Here is a 15,045-nt window from a genome sequence, read left to right as displayed (position 1 = left end):
GCATCCATCCTGGGGAGAGATGTGTTGCGGTTGTGGTCGTCTGCATGCTTTGCCTTGGCCCCACGTTGGGCGCCAAATTGTTAGAGAGTCACACTAGTGTGTGATCTGCTTAATTGTCTGTGGCGGTCGATGAAATCAAAAGACATGTACAGTGAAATGAGTTCTGCTTTATTGGTTGGAATGCACAACATTTTACAGGAAAAATAAGGGACTTTGTCACATATTACATCATTGCTGTATCTCATAATTATTGCTAATCATTGCTGAAGTCTGTCTCCCACAAGTTATTATCTATATTACTCTAATGGTTAATCAATTAAGTCAAGCTGACATCTGTCTATTACAGAATCTTCAAAGTCAATCATTATGGTTAGTTATCTTTATTACCCTGTCTTTCCCAACCATCAATAAAGTCTATTAGTGGAAGAATCATTTTGGTTTTTCCATTTGCACAATTCGACATAGCATGTAGATCTTTGACCAACATGACGTGACTTGTTACAATATAGTACAGGCAAACTAGAGGCCATTCCAACATTAATCAGTATCTGTGATTCTTATATATACAGTACAGACCAAAAGTTTGGACACACCTTCTCATTTAAAGATTTTCTGTATTTTCATGACTATGAAAATTGTAAATTCACACTGAAGTCATCAAAACTATGAATTAACACATGTGGAATTATATACTTAACAAAAAAGTGTGAAACAACTGAAAATATGTCTTATATTCTAGGTTCTTCAAAGTAGCCACCTTTTGCTTTGATGACTGCTTTGCACACTCTTGGTATTCTCTTGATGAGCTTCAAGAGGTAGTCACCGGTAATGGTTTTCACTTCACAGGTGTGCCCTGTCAGGTTTAATAAGTGGGATTTATTGCCTTATAAATGGGGTTGGGACAATCGGTTGTGTTGAGCAGAAGTCTGGTGGATACACATCTGATAGTCCTACTGAATAGACTGTTAGAATTTGTATTATGGCAAGAAAAAAGCAGCCAAGTAAAGAAAAACGAGTGGTCATCATTTAAGAAATGAAGGTCAGTCAGTCCGAAAAATTGGGAAAACTTTTAAAGTGTCCCCAAGTGCAGTAGCAAAAACCATCAAGTGCTACAAAGAAACTGGCTCACATGAGGTCCGCCCCAGGAAAGGAAGACCAAGAGTCACCTCTGCTTCTGAGGATAAGTTTGTCCGAGTCACCAGCCTCAGAAATGGCAGGTTAACAGCAGCTCAGATTAGAGACCAGATCAATGCCACACAGAGTTCTAGCAGCAGATACATCTCTACAATAACTTATGAAGAGACTTTGTGCAGCAGGCCTTCATGGTAAAATAGCTGCTAGGAAACCACTGCTAAGGACAGGCAACAAGCAGAAGAGACTTGTTTGGGCTAAATAACACAAGGAATGGACATTAGACCAGTGGAAATCTGTCCTTTGGTCTTATGAGTCCAAATTTGAGATCTTTGGTTCCAACCACGTGTCTTTGTGCGACGCAGAAAAGGTGAATGGATGGACTCTACATGCCCGGTTTCCACCATGAAGCATGGAGGAGGAGGTGTGATGGTGTGGGGGTGCTTTGCTGGTGACACTGTTGGGGATTTATTCAAAATTGAAGGCATACTGAAGCAGCATGGCTACCACAGCATCTTGCAGCGGCATGCTATTCCATTCCGGTTTGCGTTTAGTTGGACCATCATTTATTTTTCAACAGGACAATGACCCCAAACACACCTCCAGGCTGTGTAAGGGCTATTTGACCAAGAAGGAGAGTGATGGGGTGCTACGCCAGATGACCTGGCCTCCACAGTCACCAGACCAGAACCCAATCGAAATAGTTTGGGGTGAGCTGGACCGCAGAGTGAAGGCAAAAGAGCCATCAAGTGCTAAGCATCTCTGGGAACTATTTCAAGATTGTTGGAAGACCATTTCCGGTGACTACCTCTTGAAGCTCATCGAGAGAATGCCAAGAGTGTGCAAAGCAGTCATCAAAGCAAAAGGTGGCTACTTTGAAGAACCTAGAATATAAGACATAATTTCAGTTGTTTTACACTTTTTTGTTAAGTATATAATTCCACATGTGTCAATGCATAGTTTTGATGCCTTCAGTGTTAATTTACAATTTCCATAGTTATGAAAATACAGAAAAATATTTAAATGAGAAGGTGTGTCCAAACTTTTGTATATATGTTTTCACGAATATTTGAGCCCATGGATCCATTATTTGTCTATATTGCAAGCCGGCGAGAGAATCTCGCCATATTGATGTCACACGGATGCTTACATGTGAGAAAATCGCATCCTCGCATTGCACACGGATGTCATACGGATCTCTGTTCAGGGAACATTTCTGCGATTGTCGTCCGTGTAAAACGGACCCCTTTTTTTGTACGTTCTTTTTGACTCCAGCCTAAAAGAGATTCCACAACATTAAACATAATGTTATTTTACTTACTGATAAGAAGGGGTCTGATTGTCAGGACCTTGCAAAAGAACAGGGACAGCAGCATTTTTTCCCCTCCTCAGCAGCACTGCCATCTTTCTACAGTGTAGGTAACTGCAACAGAGCCCTATGTATGTGAACGGAGCAGCTTCCTGTACAGCAGTGCCACTTTGACAGTAAAAATTATGGAGAATTGACTCCATAACTCAGCTTATTTACACCATTGTATAATAATTGGGAATATGCCTTTAAAAAAAAGTAATATCTGCAGATTATTTTACCTCTTTTTTTCCGTATGGATGGATTTTTTTTTTCAATTTTTGCAGTGTTGTTTACACCAATCTCTCCTACCGGGAAACAATGTACAGTCTGAGTTATGTCTGCTGCAGTTTTTTACTTCGAACCAGAGGTGACTCCAAGTCACCAATATGCTGCAACCTTAGAAGGAAGATAGACTTTTCAATGACTGTCCAATAATACGGAAAATCTGATGGTTCAGAACCTGTCCGGTCCTTTTTAGGCTGCATTCATTTATATCTTCAGTTTTAAAGCTGAAGTCCTAAACAGGTAAAGTTTCACTTTTATTCTAGTTCCACATATGCAGCAAATATTTTATGTGTACCTGCCTGAAATCGACTGGGCATGGAGTTCGGCAAGCTGGAAAGCCCCCAAGGCAAATGTTAGGATTTGTTTCAGCCTTGTGGTATTGTACTTTGGGGTAGTGTGGTGCCACCTGCAGGTCATATTTCCTTACTGCAGGTTTATGAAAATTAATGTTTAAAGTGTATTTTGTGATAACATCGTGGATGTGTGGTTTGTTTGGCTATTTTCTTGCTGAAGGGGGCAAGTTTACCTTTCAAATAGTGTATCATTTGTGTATGTGTGGGTGCAGTATGAACGTAGGTACAAAGTGATCACCAAAAAAGAGTGTTTATAGTTATAATAATATAGAAGGATTCCATCTCAGCAGTGCATAAGTGATGCCTCCGTTCTTTTCCTTTGTATTTGGGGTCGTCTGTTTCTACCAATATCTGTGCCGCAGCTGTTACATGCCGTTTGTGTTGCCATTAACCCCTTCACGCCGCAGCCCTTTTACGTTTTTGCATTTTCATTTTTTGCTCCTCTCCTTCCCAGAGCCATAACATTATTTTTTTATTTTTCCGTCAATATGGCCATGTGAGGGCTTATTTTTTGCGGGACGAGTTGTACTTCTGAACAACACCATTTGGTTTTACCATGTCTTGTACTAGAAAACGGGGAAAAAAATTCCAAGTGTGGTGAAATTGCAAAAAAAGTGCAATCCCACACTTGTTTTTTGTTTGGCTTTTTTGCTAGGTTCAATAAATGCTAAAACTGACCTCTCATTATGATTCTCCAGGTCATTACGAGTTCATAGACACCAAACATGCCTAGGTTATTTTTTATCTAAGTGGTGAAAAAAAATCAAAACTTTGCTAAAAAAGAAAAAAAAAATTGCGCCATTTTCCAATGCCCGTAGCGTCTCCATTTTTCGGGATCTCGGTCAGGTGAGGGCTTATTTTTTGCGAGCCAACGTTTTTAATGATACCACTTTGGTGCAGTTACGTTCTTTTGATCGCCCGTTATTGCATTTTAATGCAATGTCCCGGCGACCAAAAAAATGTAATTCTGGCGTTTTGAATTTTTTTCTCGCTACACTGTTTAGTGATCAGGTTACTGCTTTTTTTTTATTGATAGATCGGGCGATTCTGAACGCGGAGATACCAAGTATGTGTAGGTTTGATTTTTTTTATTATTGTTTTATTTTGGATGGGGTGAAAGGGGGGGGGGTGATTTAAACTTTTATATTTTTTATTTTTTTTTTCACATTTTTTAAAACATTTTTTTTTACTTTTGCCATGCTTCAATAGCCTCCATGGGAGGTAGAAGCTGGCACTAGGGTTGAGCGAAACGGGTTCTTGCATTTTCATAAGTCGCCGACTTTTGGCAAAGTCGGCGTCTCATGAAACCCGACCCGATCCCTGTGCATGGTCGGCCATGCGGTACGCGATCTTGGCGCTAAAGTCGCGTTTCGTATGATGCGTTTAGCGCCATTTTTTCAGCCAATGAATGAGCGTGGGCAGAGTGATGACATAGGTCTTAGGGGAGTGAACGCCTATCGTCATGTTATCGCTTGTGCGCAGTAGGGATTTGGAATGTGCAATACGAAATTTTCTGTGCTGGGACGGAGGGGAGAGAGAGAGAGAGAGAGATACAGAGAGAGAGAGAGAGAGAATGAGAGAATAAAAATTCCTTCATTGGGTTTCGTGTTTCGGGCGAAACCCGACTTTTCACGGTGGTCGGCCGATTTCACTCGACTCGACTTTTAAGACAGTCGGGTTTCACAAAACCCGACTCGACCCAAAAAAACTAAAGGTCGCTCAACCCTAGCTGGCACAACTGGATCAGCTCTGCTACATAGCAGCGATCATCAGATCGCTGCTATGTAGCTGAATTGCAGGCTTGCTATGAGCGCCGACCACAGGGTGGCGCTCACAGCAGGCCAGCATCATTAACCATAGAGGTCTCAAGGACCTCTATGGTTACCATCCTGACGCATCGCCGAACCTCGATCATGTGACGGGGGTCGGCGATGCGCTCATTTCCGGCCGCGCGGCCGGAAGCGCCGGTTAAATGCCGCTGTCAAATGCCGCTGGTTAATAGCGGCACGTGAATTGCGATTTCACCCGCCTCTATTGCGCGCACATGTCAGCTGTACAAAACAGCTGACATGTCACGACTTTGATGTGGGCTCACTGCCGGAGCCCGCATCAAAGGGGGAGGCACGACATGCACCGTACTAGTACGGGGCATGTCGTGAAGAGGTTAAGCAACTCAGCAAGGTGAGTGTATCTCCACTTTTCCCTGACACCCCTTTGTCATTGATAAGACCCTATTGCACTTTCTTTCTTCCCAGTTCTTATTTGTAACACCTTTCATGGAGAAACCTGTATTGCGAGTGATTGTTCTTGGATTTGATGTGTTAGAAGCAGAAAAAGTAGCAAATGTAAGGATCTAAGTTGCTTTGTTGTGATGTCTAGATGACTGGGTCCAGAGGATGTTCAAACTACACAGAGCTATTGCATATCCTAGTAGGCAGTGGTTAGTTCCGATCAATAGAAGTTTAGGGAATGACAAGCAATAACTGGGTCATGTGTGCCCAAGGCTCATTAAAGCTTGTAGGGAGTGAAGGCTAGCCTGTCTGGTCTGATCTGACAGAACAACTTGTATGGTTTTGTTCCTTACTTTTTGGGGAGATTGCATATATCTGTGTAAGCAATTAGTTCAGGTGATTAGAGTCATAACATAGGCCAGCTCAGCTCAGGAAAGCCAGTTGGAGGCGATGTGAGTGAGGTTAGGGCCACATCTACACATTTGAGTTAAGGATGAGAGGACAATTAACGTTGGAGTTTGATGGCAGCTGTTTAGCATCCACTCTAATGGCAGATGCTGATTTACCAGAAAACGAAAGTGGGAATAATATACCAGAGGGTATAAGCTGTGAAAATATACCAAAGTATTCAAGTGAGGGGTGACTATATATACTGAGTGATACAAATGGAAATTATATTAGATCCAGATGAGATGGGAATGGTGATCGTAGAAAGAATACCTGCACAAACTTTGACTTACGGACACCTTCTAGTATACATTGATCACAGTGGTGGCAGTAATAAAAGCTTCATACTTCGTGCCAGAGCTCAATAACGCTCTGGCGGCTGGTAGACTGCAGCGCTCACTTGACACAGACTTTGTCACAAGATTGCCAGGGGGATACAGTACTCAAAGCGGAGGAGCGTCAACAGTCTGGCAGGTGCGTATGCTTTTTCAATTTTTCAGCACATTTGGGACATTTGTAAGAGGATTGTCCAGTAGTGGACAAACCCTTTTATGTTTTGATCTTTTGCCACTAATGATATCTAACATATCTTCAGGATAGGCGAAAAATGTATGATTGCTAGATGTCTGTCCATGCAGATAGCCTTAGAGACATTTAGCACTGATCCTGGGAAGTGTTTGAATAAAGTATTATCTACTTTGGAATGCCACTAGGTATGACCTGTATATGACAGATTTGAGTTACTGCAAATTCCTTATATTGTATGCTTGTGAGCAGGTCCCTCACACTTCTTGGTATCTGTTAATTTATGTGATTATTGTTATTCTGTAATTTCTTTTATTATTTGGAAAAGTTCTCCTATAAAATGTATAGTGCTGCGGAATATGCGCTATAGAAATAAAATTATTATTTATTATTCAGTATCCCATTGGCTAGAAATACTTCTCTTAGCAATTTTGAGTAGTATTTTTACACTTATGTAAAAATGTAGTGCGACCCTTGTTAAGTAATGAGGTCCTCTGGGACACGGACATGTCCACAATGTACAGTGGGTACGGAAAGTATTCAGGCCTCTTTAAATTTTTCACTCTTTGTTTCATTGCAGCCATTTGGTAAGTTCAAAAAAGCTAATTTTTTCTCATTAATGTACACTCTGCACCCCATCTTGACTGAAAAAAATAGAAATGTAGTAATTTTTGCAAATTTATTAAAAAAGAAAACTGAAATATCACATGGTCATAAGTATTCAGACCCTTTGCTCAGTATTGAGCAGAAGCACCCTTTTGAGCTAGAACAGCCATGAGTCTTAGGAATGATGCAACAAGTTTTTCACACTTGGATTTGGGGATCCTCTACCATTCTTCCTTGCAGATCCTCTCCAGTTCTGTCAGGTTGGATGGTGAATTTTGGTGGACAGCCATTTTCAGGTCTCTCCAGAGATGCTCAATTGGGTTTAGGTCAGGGCTCTGGCTGGGCCAGTCAAGAATGGTCACAGAGTTGTTCTGAAGCTACTCCTTTGTTATTTAAGCTGTATGCTTAGGGTCATTGTCTTGTTGGAAGGTGAACCTTCTGCCAAGTCTGATGTCCAGAGCACTCTGGAAGAGGTTTTCATCCATGATTGTGAGATCTGTTGTGAACCTTCATGGAGTCAAAGAAATTGAAAAGTCATGCAGGCCAATCCCTATGTACAATGTACCGTATATACTAGAGTATAAACCGAGATTTTCAGCCCATTTTTTTTGGCTGAAAGTCCCCCTCTCGGCTTATACTCTTGTCATACCAAGGGATCGGCAGGGGAGGGGGAGCGGGGGCTGTCTAATTATACTCACCTGCTCCTGGCGCGGTCCCTGCAGGTCCCTGGTTCCCGGCGCACCAGCTTCTTCTTGTACTGAGCGGTCACATGGTACCGCTCATTACAGTAATGAATATGCGGCTCCAGCTCCCATAGAGATGGAGCCGCATATTCATTACTGTAATGAGCGGTAATGGTGACCGCTCAGTACAGGGAGAAGCAGCAGCGCCAGGGAAGCAGGGACTGCACAGCGCCAGGGACAGGTGAGTATAACGGAGAGGGGAGCGCTGCGCGATGTTCACATGCTCTTCGTTCCGGGTGCCGCTCTGTCTTCAGCGTCTTCTGCAGTGATGCTCAGGTCAGAGGGCGCGGTGACGTGGTTAGTGCGCGCCCTCTGCCTGAACGTCAGTGCAGAAGACGCTGAAGATGGAGCGGCGCCAGAACGAAGTCAGGTGAATATTGAAAGTGTCAGGGGCCTGAGCGACGGAGAGGTGAGTATGTGATTTTTTTTTTTAATCGCAGTAACAGCAAATGGGGCAAGTGTCTGTATGGAGCATCTTATGGGGCCATAACGTTTGTGCAGCACTATATGGGGCAAGTGTCTGTATGGGGCATCTTATGGGGCCATAACATTTGTGCAGCAGTATAATGGGGCAAGTGTCTGTGTGGAGCATCTATGGGGCCATAACGTTTGTGCAGCACTATATGGGGCAAATATCTTTATGGAGCATCTTATGGGGCCATAATCAACATTTGTGCAGCATTATAATGGGCAAATGTGTCTATGGAGCATCTTATGGGGCCATTATTCACCTTTATGCAGGATTATATGGGGCATATTTTAATATGGAGCATCTTATGGGGCCATCATAAACTTTATGGAGCATTATATGGGGCTCCTGATTCAATATAGATATTCAAAAACACTTAACCTACTGATGTTTCAATTAATTTTACTTTTATTGGTATCTATTTTTACTTTTGACATTTACCGTAGCTGCTGCATTTCCCACCCTAGGCTTATACTTGAGTCATTAAGTTTTCCCATTTTTTTTGTGGCAAAATTAGGGGGGTCGGCTTATACTCTAGTATATACGGTAATTAAAGTTGTTTGTGTGGTACTACACTGAAACCAGAAGTGTCTGGAATTAATGGTGACTACCGTATATACTCGAGTATAAGCCGAGATTTTCAGCCCAAATTTTTGGGCTGAAAGTGCCCCCTCGGCTTATACTCGAGTCACGGTCGGCAGGTGAGGGGGAGAGGGCGCTGAGGCATACTTACCTGCTTCCGGGGCTCCTGGCGCTCCCCCTGCCCGTCCCACGGTCTTCGGTGCCGCAGCTCTTCCCCTGTTCAGCGGTCACATGGGACCGCTCATTAGAGAAATGAATAGGCTGCTCCACCTCCCATAGGGCCGGAGCCGCATAATTCATTTCTCTCATCAGCGGTGCCGGTGACCGCTGACAGAGGAAGAGGCTGCGGCACCGAAGACCAGCTGTCCGGGGGACGGAGCGGGACGCCGGGAGCAGGTAAGTATGTCATATTTACCTTCCCTCGTTCCACACGCCGGGCGCCGCTCAGTCTTCGCGTCCTCTTGTTCTGACTGTTCAGGTCAGAGGGCGCGATGACGCATATAGTGTGCATGCCGCCCTCTGCCTGATCAGTCAGTGCAGAGAGACGCCGGGACTGGACGCTGAGGAGCTGCAAGCAAGAGAGGTGAGTATGTGTTTTGTTTTTTTTATTGCAGCAGCAGCAGCAATGGCACATATTTATGTGGAGTATCTATGGGGCAACGGTGCAGAGCACTATATATAAGGCACAGCTTTATGTGGAGCATCTATGGGGCAACGGTGCAGAGCACTATATATAAGGCACAGCTTTATGTGGAGCATCTATGGGGCAACGGTGCAGAGCACTATATATAAGGCACAGCTTTATGTGGAGCATCTATGGGGCAACGGTGCAGAGCATTATATATAAGGCACAGCTTTATGTGGAGCATCTATGGGGCAACGGTGCAGAGCACTATATATAAGGCACAGCTATCTATGGGGCAACGGTGCAGAGCACTATATATAAGGCACAGCTTTATGTGGAGCATCTATGGGGCAACGGTGCAGAGCATTATATATAAGGCACAGCTTTATGTGGAGCATCTATGGGGCAACGGTGCAGAGCACTATATATAAGGCACAGCTATCTATGGGGCAACGGTGCAGAGCACTATATATAAGGCACAGCTTTATGTGGAGCATCTATGGGGCAACGGTGCAGAGCATTATATATAAGGCACAGCTTTATGTGGAGCATCTATGGGGCCATAGATGCCATAATCAAAGGTCAAAGGTGCAGGGCATTATATATGGCACAGCTATCTATGGGGCCATAATCAAAGGTGCAGAGCATTATATATGGCACAGCTATCTATGGGGCCATAATCAAAGGTGCAGAGCGTTATATATGGCACAGCTATCTATGGGGCCATAATCAAAGGTGCAGAGCATTATATATGGCACAGCTATCTATGGGGCCATAATCAAAGGTGCAGAGCATTGTATATGGCACAGCTATCTATGGGGCCATAATCAAAGGTGCAGAGCGTTATATATGGCACAGCTATCTATGGGGCCATAATCAAAGGTGCAGAGCATTATATATGGCACAGCTATCTATGGGGCCATAATCAAAGGTGCAAAGCATTATATATGGCACAGCTATCTATGGGGCCATAATCAAAGGTGCAGAGCGTTATATATGGCACAGCTATCTATGGGGCCATAATCAAAGGTGCAGAGGTAATATATAGCACAGCTATCTATGGGGCCATAATCAAAGGTGCAGAGCATTGTATATGGCACAGCTATCTATGGGGCCATAATCAAAGGTGCAGAGCATTGTATATGGCACAGCTTTCTATGGAGCATCTATGGGGCCATAATGAACTGTGCAGAGCATTATATATGGCACAGCTTTATGTCGAGCATCTATGGGGCCATAATGAACGGTGCAGAGCATTATATGTGGCACAGCTTTATGTCGAGCATCTATGGGGCCATAATGAACGGTGCAGAGCATTATATGTGGCACAGCTTTATGTCGAGCATCTATGGGGCCATAATGAACGGTATGGAGCATCTATTTTTAATTTTGAAATTCACCGGTAGCTGCTGCATTTTCCACCCTAGGCTTATACTCGAGTCAATAAGTTTTCCCAGTTTTTGGTGGCAAAATTAGGGGGGTCGGCTTATACTCGGGTCGGCTTATACTCGAGTATATACGGTATATTGAGCACCACATGTGATTACAGAAGTCAAACATGACTTACAGCTACCCTTTCTTGTACAGAAAATCTTGTAATACTGCTTTCATACAGATATTTTTCATGTTATATTGAGTATACATTTTTTTGGACCACTGTGTGTATTCAAGACCAATAAAACACATTTTCATTCCTGGCTATTGTGCTTGGCATCTTTATTCCATTGCAAAACTAGTAAAGTGGATCTGTCACCAAATTTCACAATATAAACTATACGGGAGGCAGCCTGTTGGCACTATGACAGCTTCCTCTTCCATTGCCAACTTTTGCGAGCCATCAACTGTGCACAAAGAATGGGTTGGCCGATCTATGTACATTTAACCCTTTAGTGACGGAGCCATTTTTAACCTTAACCCCTTACCGACCTCCGCCGTACTATTACCTCGGAGGTCGGATCTCCTGCTTTGATGTGGGCTCCGGTGGTGAGCCCGCTTCAAAGCCAGGACATGTCAGCTGTTGTGAACAGCTGACATGTGCCCGCAATAGCGGCGGGTGAAATCGCGATTCACCCGCCGCTATTAACTAGTTAAATGCCGATGTCAAATGCTCGGCCTTCAAAAATAAGTCCTCACCCAATCCGAGATCACGAAAAATGGAAACGCTATGGGTATTGGAAAATTGCACAATTTTTGATTATTTTTTTTTAGCAAAGTTTGGAATTTTTTTTACCACTTAGATAAAACGTAACCTAGACATGTTTGGTGTCTATGAACTCGTAATGACCTGTAGAATCAATATGCCAGGTCAGTTTTAACATTTAGTGAACCTAGCAAAAAAGCCAAGCAAAAAACAAGTGTGGGATTGCACTTTTTTTGCAGTTTCACCGCACTTGGAATTTTTTTCCCCGTTTTCTAGTACACGACATGCTACAACCAATGATGTCGTTCAAAAGTGCAACTTGTCCCGCAAAAACAAGCCATCACATGGCCATGACAGAAAAATTTAAAAGTTATGGCTCTGGAGGGGAGCGAAAAACGAGAATGCTAAAACTGAAAAGGGCAAGGACTTGAAGGGGTTAATGACCAGGCCAAATTTTTGAAATATGATCAGTATCACTTCATATGGTAACAACTCTGGAGCGCTTCAACGTATCCCAGTGATTCTGAGATTTTTTTCTTTGTGACATATTGTACTTATTTGTGTTTTTTTTTTGTTTTTTTTTTGTGAAAATTTCAGAATTTTAATGAACATTTTGAAAAATTCACAATTTTCTAATTTTCAATCTTTATATCCTTAAACCAGTTAGTCATGCTGTATAAAATAATAAATAACATTTCCCATGTCTACTTGACGTTACATCTGCATCATTTTTCAAACGTCATTTTATCTTGTTAGAATGTTAGAAGGGTTACAAGTTTAGCAGCAGCAATTTCTAATTTTTTTCAAAAACTTTACAAAACCTGTTTTTTTTTAGGGGTCTATTCAAATTTGCTTGGACTGTGTGGGCCTATATATTGTAATCTCCCCAAAAGTGATGCCATTTTAAAAATTACGGCCCTCAAAAACTTGCTGTCAGGAAATGTTTTAACCCTTCAGGTGCTACACAGGAATCAGGAATTTAAAGGGAATCTGTCACCTACTTTTTCGTATATAAGCTTCGGCCACCGCCATCAGGGGCTTTTCTACAGCATTCTCTAATGCTGTAGATAAGACCCCCGATGTAACCTGAAAGATGAGAAAAACAAGTTAGATTATACTCACCTGGGGGGGCGGTCCGGGTCCGATGGGCGTCGCGGTCCAGTGCCTCCCATCTTCATGCGATGACGTCCTCTTCCTTGCTTCCTGTCATGGCTCCTGCCCAGGCGTACTTTATCTGCCCTGTTGAGCAAAGTACTGCAGTGTGCAGGCTCCAGGAAAGCTCAGAGAGGCCCAACAGCTGTGCACTGCAGTACTTTGCTCTGCCCTCAACATCAATGAAGATGGGAGGCACCGGACCGCGAAGCCCATCGGACCGTGCTGCCCCTCCTAGGTGAGTATAATCTAACTTGTTTTTCTTATCTTTCAGGTTACATTGGGGGGGGGGGGCTTATCTACAGCATTACAGAATGCTGTAGATAAGCCCCTGATGGCGGTGGCCGAAGCTTATATACGAAAAAGTAGTTGACAGATTCCCTTTAATGCAAAGTCGAACGAAAAAAAAAAATTGTAATTTTTACTCTAAAATGTTGCTTTAGCCAGAATTTTTTTCACTTTTGCAAGTAATCGCACAAGATAATGAAACCCACCATTTGTTACCTAGTTTCTTATGAGCGCACTGATGCCTCTCGTGGTCAGAAATTGCTGTTTGTAAAAACACCATTTGAATTTTGGAACACAAATTTGGCTAAAATAGATCGCCGGCACCATGTTGCATTTGCATGACACCCAAACAGCAGGAAACCCTCACAAGTTAACCCATTTTGGAATTTGTAAGTATTTTATCCATTGGTATAGTGAGCATTTTGAACTTGTTGTTGCACAGAATTTGATAACATTAGGTCGTCATATTGAAAATGTTAAATTTTTTTCAGTTAAATGTTGCTTTAGCCCCATATTTTTTAATTTTTGCAAGCGGCAACATGACAAAGTGGACCCCACAGTTTGTTACCCACAGTTTGTTACCCACTTTCTTATGAGCTTGACGATAACTGACATGTAGTCAAAAATTTATTTGGACACAGCAAGGCGCAAAAGGGAAGAAGCGACATTTGGTATATAGAATATAGATTTTGCTGGAATAGATTGCGGACACCATGTCTCATTTGCAGAGCCTCTGAGGTACTAATACAGCAGAAATCCCCACAAGTGACCCCATTTTGGAAACTAGACCCATCATGGAATTCATCTAGGGGTGTGTTGAGTTTGTTGAACCCATAGGTGCCTCACAAAACTTCTTAAAGGGAATCTGTCCCAAAATTTACCCTTAAAAAATTTCCTTCAGACCAGATTATATTAAATAAAATAAAATATATTTTTTATTAAAAATAAATTGCAATCACAAAAAACATCACCAAAGCGTATGGAAATTTTTATTATTATTAAAATTGTATAATCTACAACAGATATTTATTTATTAAGAATATAAAACATACAACTATAGATAATATGTATCTCCTCCAATCGAGGTTTACTTAGGGATAGATAAAAAAATATATATATAAAAATCCCGTATGTGCAAGACAGGGCAAGTCCAAACTGATCAGTATAATAAACATAAAAATATGCTTGATGAAGCAGTGAGCGAAACGGCGTTGGAGTGATGTGTGCAGGGCAGTGGTACTCCTAACTGGTCAGTATTCATAATATATTTTGGCACATTTGGCAGCGCTTTTACTGGGTAATATATAATTATTTGTTTTTTGTTTTTGGCTCACAACTTTTGTGGACACACTGGTTGTTTTGTATGCAATTTATTTTTTATTGCACTATTGCACTTTATTATGAATTGATTTATTTTGCTGCACACAATAGGTGTGTGTGTGTATATATGGATATACACACATATTATTCACAAATTTATTTGACTGATTTTTATCACATATTATATTATTAAATTATTATTTGCTGCATTATATATATTTTTATGTTTATTATACTGATCAGTTTGGACTTGCCCTGTCTTGCACATACGGGATTTTTATATATATATTTTTTTATCTATCCCTAAGTAAACCTCGATTGGAGGAGATACATATTATCTATAGTTGTATGTTTTATATTCTTAATAAATAAATATCTGTTGTAGATTATACAATTTTAATAATAATAAAAAATTCCATACGCTTTGGTGATGTTTTTTGTGATTGCAATTTATTTTTAATAAAAAATATATTTTATTTAATATAATTTGGTCTGAAGGAAATTTTTTAAGGGTTCATTTCTATAGTGTTTTTCCTCAGTTTATAAAAATTATTATCTCTGGTGTTTCTTTCTATATAGGTTGTTGTTTTCTGTCCCAAAATTTGCCTATAAGCTAAGGCTACCGGGATTAGGAGCTTATCTACAGCATTCTGTAATGCTGTAGATAAGCCCCCGATGTGACCTGAAAAACAAGGTATATTATATTCTCCCAGGGACGGTCCCGGTGTGGCTCGATGGGCATCGCAGTCTGGGTCCAGCGCCTCCCATCTTCATACGATGACGTCCTCTTCTTTGCT

General features: G+C 41.7%; 1 protein-coding gene across 4 annotated transcripts in view; it reads left to right on the top strand.

Annotated features, from left to right (window-relative positions):
- C5H15orf39 (chromosome 5 C15orf39 homolog) overlaps positions 1-15,045 on the top strand; it is a 134,380-nt gene that overhangs the window by 43,031 nt on the left and 76,304 nt on the right. Inside the window, exon 1 of one of the 4 annotated variants that reach the window (XM_077263980.1) lies at positions 6,138-6,272. The exons of the other annotated variants lie outside the window; for them this stretch is intronic. The gene's annotated coding sequence lies outside the window, so the exon portion shown is untranslated. Of the gene's footprint in view, positions 1-6,137; positions 6,273-15,045 lie in introns of those variants that run through there. 4 annotated transcript variants of the gene reach the window in all.

This window comes from Ranitomeya variabilis, chromosome 5, assembly GCF_051348905.1.
Source record: "Ranitomeya variabilis isolate aRanVar5 chromosome 5, aRanVar5.hap1, whole genome shotgun sequence".
Classification (NCBI taxonomy): Eukaryota; Metazoa; Chordata; class Amphibia; order Anura; family Dendrobatidae; genus Ranitomeya; species Ranitomeya variabilis.
This window is presented reverse-complemented; position numbering and strand designations above follow the sequence as displayed.